Source organism: Tinamus guttatus, unplaced genomic scaffold (genome assembly GCF_059628265.1).
Source record: "Tinamus guttatus ecotype Peru unplaced genomic scaffold, ASM5962826v1 Tinamus_guttatus_pri_ptg000498l, whole genome shotgun sequence".
Classification (NCBI taxonomy): Eukaryota; Metazoa; Chordata; class Aves; order Tinamiformes; family Tinamidae; genus Tinamus; species Tinamus guttatus.
Genome location: NW_028289032.1, coordinates 226,635 through 235,105, shown reverse-complemented (window position 1 = coordinate 235,105; position 8,471 = coordinate 226,635). Strand labels below are relative to the sequence as shown.

Here is an 8,471-nt window from a genome sequence, read left to right as displayed (position 1 = left end):
CCGAGGCAGAGCCAACGAAACATAGCTGGACTGGTGGTGCTGGTAACTAATCTTGCTGCATCTCTCCTGCTTGCTTCCTTATCTTTCTTTTTCCCTTCTTCTCTCTGTCCTATTGCAATTATGAGAATAAAACTTACAAGGTTGTATGGCATTTGACCCCGTTTGTGTCTTAATCTCGCTCTTGGGATCATATCCAAACCTCCTCCGACAGTGGATCGGGGCATTTTACTACAGCTAATACAAAGATTTATTCCCCGAGCGCCACTTTATTTGCAAAGGTACATAGGGGCACCAGTCCCCTGGGTGGTAAGATGCTACTGATGCGCTAATCTCAGGGGACCCACCTGCTTGTCATTGCCTCTTCTCAGGCAATCTCCAAGCAGTGCTAGGCAGAGGTGGTGCAGTGGGTGGAGTCTGACTCTGCTGATGGGCCAGCAACTGTTGCCACCCCCCTAAACAAGTCAGCAGTTGATAGGCCACTGATTTCATCACACGGCACCTACAGCAGATCAGCCCACATCTGTCTTTGGGTTGCTTTCCCCTTAATCCTTTCTGTCCCTCCTTACTTTTTCACCTTAATTTTCTGAGCCACTCTGACTTGACTCTCACCAGTGTTGCTCACCGCTGCTAGGTCTTGCAAACTGTTAACTAGGGTCCCTGCTGTACCCACAGCAGACGTTACTGTCCCTAACAAGAGGGGGTTTAAGCTATTCGGGGCTCCTTTCAGCAGCTGCGTTTTCATCTGATGAGTCAATTGTACTCTGTCTGGGCCATCCCCATCCGCCAGTCCGGTGGCAACGCCCAGTTGCCTCAGTGCACTAATCCTCTCCTCCATAGTATGCCACGCCCCCACTGTAGATGCCAGTTCACCGGTGGATGGGTACACCCCCACTACCATAGTGCACAGCCAATGATATAACGTGAGGTTGGGCACTGGGTTACCAACGCCGTCATGCATGCCTGTGATTCAGGAGAGGTAGTACTGTGCTTGGGAGTCTGTAGATAAGGGACTCATTAGATTTAATTCCTCCCTTACCAAGGTCAAAGATCCGGCCCCCTTATCCCATGCTCTCACCATCCAGTCTAACAAAAGATCCTCTGGCTGCTGTTGAAAGGTGGTTAAAAACTCGCGTAGCTCCTTGGGGGCATATGTTCTCAGCTGTTCAACAGTATTCCTATCTATTTGCCGCTCCCCTCCCTCATTTGCACAAGCGGTCTTAAGTGCGCAAACAGGGGGTTCTGCACCAGCCTCAATCTCGAAGTCTGAGGAGTCCAAAGATTTGCTCCAGATATTACCATCCTGCGAAGGAACGGACTCTGGTATAATGAACCAAAGACCCTTTATTGAGCATGGGATACAACTTATATACCGTACTGTCCTAAAAAGCATGTGAAACACAGTTACTAAATAAGCCAATAGTCTACAGGATTTCGTCAAGATTATCCAATCGGCTTCTTGATCACGCTCCAGCCGTGCAGTTGCTCTTTTTCTTCTTTTTCTTACTTTGTTCCTTATCTGTTGATAAGACATCCTGTCCTGCCGTCCTTGAGGTTAATTATCTACTAACAAGGCATCCGGTACTATTGTCTTCGAAGCGGGCCTCCACACCATCCCATTCCTCTGGATCCCAAGAGGGGCGGGTAACCACTGCCCAGATTTGGGAAACTGTAGCTGGTGCCTTGCCATAGCACCTCCGGCACGTATTTGCCACCCGTGTTGCTAGCTTTTCCATCTTGTGTGCTAGGTCTTGACTTTTCTTGGTTTCCACCATAATCACCTCCTGACCTATCATTTTAGCATCTCACAGATCCCCCACTTCTTTCTCCAAATCCTTAATCAGTTGTCGCAATGATACTATATCATTATCCAAAGCCCTAATATTGGTCAACAGTGCCCAGCCCAGGCACCCGGTTAGCTTCTGAGAAGCTTCCAAGGCCACCTGAAAGGGCAATGCTCTTAAAGTGTATTCAACTGCCTGCGAGGTAACACTCCCCACTTCTTCCAGTTCAGGCCAGTCCTCAGGGATGGCCATCATGGCAAGCAATGCGGCTACCAGCCCCCATTGCTCAGTTTAGGGCCATCCAGGCAGCCGCAGATGAGGGACCTTTGCTAGGTCCTCACCTTCCTCTTTTGCCTTTTTCAACCACGGCATTGTCATTTGTGTGCCATGCCGACTACACCAGATGTAAAGACGGGGAAACAAAGTTGCCCCGAAGTTGTGTGCCTGCTCCCCAGTGCCGAGCAGGAGCAGGCACACAAATGCAAGGCACACAGTGGTTAAATTAAGGTTTTTTTATTACCTCTGCTTCTGCACAGCCTCCCCAGTTTCCCAGTGGGAGGAAGAGAATGATGGGGAGGTCACAGGCACTGTTGAGCATCAGTCCATGGTGAGGAGCAGAGGGGGAAGGGGGACTTATGGTCTTATGCAACTACTGAGTGCGTGACTGCTGTGTGTTACAATTTGGTGCTATTAGCAGGTAAACAGCATGTAAGCATCATGTGGTACAATGTATGATAACAAGCGGAGTCCATGTACGTGGTGTAGGTGACATGGCCATAAGCCAAGCATGGAGTATAGTATAGTTAGGTCAGAGTGCCCCAGAACAATCATCTGGCCAGTCCCCATCGCCTATCTCCTCGACATTCTTCCACATCCAATTCCTCTACAGAGGCCATTCCTCATTCCTCTGGACAGATGGGTGTCATGGTGGACGACAAGTTGACCATGAGGCAGCAGTGTGCCCTCGTGGCCAAGAAGGCCAATGGGATCCTGGGGTGCGTTAAGAAGAGCGTCTCCAGCAGGTCGAGGGAGGTGATCCTGCCCCTCTACTCAGCCCTGGTGAGGCCGCATCTGGAGTATTGTGTCCAGTTCTGGGCTCCCCAGTACAAGAGGGATGTGGAGCTGCTGGAGAGAGTCCAGCGCAGGGCTATGAGGATGATCAGGGGCCTGGAACATCTGCCCTATGAGGAGAGGCTGAGGGAGCTGGGCCTGTTCAGCCTGGAGAAGAGAAGGCTGAGAGGGGATCTGATCAGTGTCCACAAGTACCTCAAGTGAGGGAGTGCAGAGGATGGTGCTGGTCTCTTTTCAGTGGTGGCCACTGACAGAACTAGAGGTAATGGCCACAAACTGAAGCACCAAAAGTTCCACAGGAACTTAAGGAAAAAATTTTTAACAGTGAGGGTGACAGAGCTCTGGACCAGGCTGCCCAGAGAGGTTGTGGAGTCTCCTTCTCTGGAGATCTTCAAAACCCGCTTGGATGCAGTCCTGTGCCACATGCTTTAGGTGACCCTGCGTCTGCAGGGGGGTTGGACTAGATGATCTCTAGAGGTCCCTTCCAACCCTAAGCATTCTATGATTCTACGATTCTATGATTACAGCATTTTAAGTTTTTTTTCATAAATGTGTCATTAGATATTATTTAATAATGAAGGTGGTCTTCTTAAGCACAGAAGTTTTTGGCTGCCAAAATGCCCTCTGGGTAGATTCAGAAATCTGTGTATCCATGTATGTGTATGCATATGTGTACGTATACATATATATATATATATATATGAAATCTTGTGCATGGAAGTAAGAAAGAATTTTTTTCTATATGCTTGTGTTTGTGTATACTGTTTCAATAAATTCACGTATATATGCAATATGCTCTGCATTTCTGACCAGTCTTCCAAATAGCTCTATATTGAAGTGACTGATTGAATCTCTTCCTTTCAGTCACACCTTTCACTGTGAATAAACTCACCTCTTCAGATCCTTCTAGTTTTCCATCATGTAAAGTTTCTGTATCAGGAAGAGGAAAAAAATTGCAAAACATAATACACTTTAAAATTTTTCCTCTTCTTGCTGCAGCTAATTCAAAAATTGGTGACACACACTCTGAGTATAGGATGAAAACTAAATGCACACCCTAATGGGGTAGGCGATGGCCTGCCATGCCACTCGCAGCAGCCTAACTCCATAGCCTGTGAATTGTGCCCTAAGCCTAAAGAGGCGAGATGGGAAAACAAGAGAATTTCTGAAGACCCACATAGTCAAGGTGCAGCTGTCCCAGCTAGAATGGGAGGCACATTGGGAGCCCAACTCAAATGCCTCTATGTAAACACATGCAGCATGGGGAATAAACAAGGGGAACTGGAGATGCGTGTGCGATTGCAGGGCCATGATCTCATTGCAATTACTGAGACATGGTGGGACAGCTCTCATGGCTGGAACGTGGCCATGGATGGCTTTAGGCTTTTCAGGAAGGACAGGCCAGGAAGGCGAGGTGGTGGAGTTGCTCTTTACGAGAGAGAACAACTGGAATGCATGGAGCTCTGCCTAGGGGAGGACGAAGTGCGGGTCGAGAGCCTGTGGGTGAGGATTAAAGGGCAGGCCAACAAGGGTGACACGGTCGTGGGAGTTTACTACAGGCCTCCTGACAAGGGAGAGGAAGTGGATGAGGCCTTCTACAGGCAGCTGCAGGAAGCCTCACAATCACAGGCCCTGGTCCTTATGGGGGACTTCAACCACCCTGATGTCTGCTGGGATAATCACACAGCTAGGAGCAGACAGTCCAGGAGGTTCCTGCAGAACATTGCAGATAACTTCTTGATGCAGGTGGTTGATGAGCCAACAAGGCAAAGGGCGCTGCTAGACCTGATACTAACCAACAGAGATGGTCTAGTGGGAAATGTGAAGGTTGGGGGGCAGTCTTGGCTGCAGTGACCATGAGATGATGGAATTCACAATCCTGTGAGAAGGAAGCTGGACAAGAAGTAGGATTGCAACCCTGAACTTCCAGAGATCTAACTTTGACCACTTCAGGGAGCTCCTTGGAGGAATCCCCTGGGCAAGGGTCCTTGAAGGAAAGGGGTTCCAGGAGAGGTGGCTACTATTCAAGCACCACTTTCTCCAAGCTCAGGATTGGTGCAGTCTTACAAGAAGACTTGTGTGGTTGGGCAAGGAGCTGTTGAGTAAACTCAATGAGAAAAAGAGCACATACACAATGTGGAAGAAGGGCCAGACCACATGGGACGAATATAGGAACATTGCCAGAGAATGCAGCGATGCAACGAGGACGAGGCCAAGGCCTGTCTGGAATTAGAGTTAGCAAGAGATGTCAGGGGAAACAGGAAAGGCTTCTATGTACTAAGGCCCATGTACTGAGCCTGGAGACAAGAGAGAGAACCAAGAGAGAGGAGGACTCTCCGATGGTTGAGGAGACTTGGGTTAGGGATTATTTAGGCAAACTGGACACCCATAAATCTATGGGACCATATGGGATGCACCCAAGAGTGCTGAGGGAACTGGCGGGGGTTATTGCTCAGCCACTCTCCAACATCTTTGAGAGATCATGGAGAGCGGGGGAGGTACCGGAGTCAACATCATTCAGTCAACATCATTCCAGTCTTCAAAAAGGGCAAGAGGGAGGAGCCGGGAAACTACAGGCTGGTCAGCCTCACCTGGAAAGGTGATGGAGCAGCTCATCCTAGAGACCATTTCTAGGTATGTAAAAAAAAAAAGAAGGTGATCAGGAGTAGTCAGCATGGATCACCAAGAGGAAGTCATATCTGACGAACCTGATAGTCTTCTACGATGAGGTGACCGGCTGGATGCATGATTTGAGAGCTGTGGATGTTGTCTACCTTGACTTCAGCAAGGCTTTCGACACAGTCTCCCCATAACGTCCTCATAGGAAAGCTCAGGAAGTGTGGACACTGAGGTGGATTGAGAGCTGGCTGGATGGCAGAGCCCAGAGGGTGGTGATAAATGGGGCTGAGTCTAGTTGAAGGCCTGTGGCCAGTGCTGTCCTGCAGGGCTCAGTACAGGGCCCAGTGCTGTTCAACTTGTTCATCAATGACTTGGACGAGGGCACAGAGGGCACCCTCAGCAAGTATGCAGATGACACCAAACTGGGTGGAGTGGCTGACACTCCCGAGGGCTGTGCTGCCATTCAGAGAGACCTAGACAGGATGGAGAATTGGGCAGAGAGGAACCTCATGAGGCTCAACAAGAACAAGTGCAGGGTCCTGCACCTGGGGAGGAGTAACCCCAGGCACCAGTACAGACTAGGGCTTGACCTGCTGGAAAGCAGCTCTGTGGAGAGGGATTCGGGAGTCCTGGTTGACAACAAGTTAACCATGAGGCAGCAATGTGCCCTTGTGGCCAAGAAGGCCAATGCGATCCTGGCCTGCATGAGGAGGAGCATTGCCAGCACGTTGAAGGAGGTGATCCTCCCCCTCTACTCAGCTCTGGTGAGGCTGCACATGGAGTATTGGGTGCAGTTCTGGGCTCCCCAGTACAAGAAAGGCATTGAGCTTCGAGAGAGGGTGCAGCATAGAGCAACAAAGCTGATTAAGGGACTGGAGCATCTATCTTATGAGGAAAGACTGAGCGAGCTGGGCCTGTTTAGCCTGGAGAAAAGAATGCTGAGAGGAGATTTGATCAACATATTCAAGTACCTGAGAGGTGACTGTAGGGAGGATGGGGCCAGGTCCTTCTCCGTGGTGGATGGTGACAGGACGAGAGGTAATGGGTTTAAGTTGAAACCCAGGCAGTTCCATCTCCATATGGGGAAGAACTTTCCTGTGAGGGTGGCAGCGCACTGGAACAGGCTGCCCAGAGAGGTTGTGGAGTCTCCTTCTCTAGAGATCTTCAAAACCCGCCTAGATGTGACCCTGTGCCACGTGCTCTAGGTGTCCCTGTTTGAGCAGCAGGGTTAGACTAGATGATCTCTAGAGGTCCATTCCATCCTTAACCATTCTGTCATTCCGTGATTCTGTGATTCTGTGATCAGGTCAGGTTGGCAGATTGGTGCCTCCCTTCCCTGCAGGAGAGTCTCCAAGAACTATCATCTTTTTCTTCTTTGTGTGGTCTCTTGGTTGAGGCCTAGTTGGCTCTGACACCTTCCCTGAATGGGAATCTTCCTCACCTGTTCCCAGAGAAGTGTACCTGTTCTGTAACTGTGGAACCAGAGATGAAGAAGGAGCCTTAGATGTGTTGCCAGTAGTGACAAGTTTCCAGACTGCCCCATCTTAAGAGTTTCCACCCACCGCTTCTTTGAGGGTACTCTCTGGCTGTCCCTCTTTCCTCGCAACATAGGGTTTGGATTCTTGGCTTTGTAGGGTCTGTGCAAATACCCCTTAAACCTGCTCCTCCTCCCTGATGGTGTGCAATCTGCTCATCTCCTTCTACAGCTCCTTCACCTGCTAATTCAGTGCCTCAACCAGAGCACACCTCCCATGAATAAGGACATTGCTGTCTCCAGCCCCAGGAGGAGACCCCAGGCACTCCCTGCAGGCAGACACACAAAAATCACAGAACAGTGGAGGTTGGAAGATCATCTCCTTTAGAGATCATCTGGTCTAGCTCCCAAGCAGGGTCACCAGCAATGCTGGAAGAGGAACCATTAGGCTGGAGAGAAGTTACCATGGAAGTTCTTGAAAGATTGGTGTTGGGATGAATCATAATATATTAATGATATTCATTTAAAAATTAGGACCATTGTTATCAGTAGCATAAAGTTTTAAAAGTATCAATATCAAGGGATGATTGGGATGTTATTCATGGAGGACTGAATGCAATTGAGGTCTGAAGTGAAAGAGCTGGCATAAAATTAAATAGTTCAGAATGTATTATAATGTGCTTATGGACTAAAAATAGGAAACTTCTCTGAGCTGGGAGATCATCACTTGGAAATGACAGAAAAAGAAAGACCTGGGCAAAGCGATTGATTAAAGGATAATCATGAGCCATCAAAATTGTCCATCTGCAAAAAAAAAGATGAGCATGACCCTAGGTTATACCGTTTGTAGTGTTGCCAGTGAAGATAAGGAAATACTAATGTAATTATATATGGCACTGTTGAAGCTTTTGGATTCCTACATGTAGTGCTTGAATGCTTTCTTGCTCAAGAAAGATGATATTGGAACACATATAAATAAATGCTAGAATGATAAGTAATATGAAAGAGTCTTGAAAGAGGAAATGGGTTGTCTTGTTTAGTATAACACAGCACAATCTGAGAACAGATACAATTGCTCTTGAGAAATTCATTTAAGAAGGGAGGCTTAAACACAAGGGAGATTGTAGATGAATTCAACTACCAGACAGTGTTGGCACAAGAAAAAGTGGGTGTAACTAGTCATGAATAAATTTAGGTTGATAACTGGTAAAGATTCTGAAACATCTTTCCAGGTGAAGTAGTGGAGCAGAAATGCCTAACTAGTTTTGATCTTATTACTACTGATAGAGCAGTTATTTCTATTACAAGCAAGTGCACAATGTTACCATTACAATTTCAAAGTCAAGACCACAAGAGTTAAAGATATCTGTGCAACTATAATCTTGCCTCCTTTCACATATACATACAATGGGTTGTTGTAGACAAGTTTCATGTTATTATTCTTTGTTTGGACCTGGTCCATTATAAGGAAAACCAGTCTTTATTGTGGAGCCTCGCGTAGCAGAAGCTTACTTAGTTTCCTTTAC

General features: G+C 47.8%; 1 pseudogene; it reads right to left on the bottom strand.

The window, feature by feature from the left end:
• Positions 1–351: 351 nt before the first annotated feature.
• On the bottom strand, positions 352–2,033 carry LOC148592857 (uncharacterized; annotated as a pseudogene).
• Positions 2,034–8,471: the final 6,438 nt, after the last annotated feature.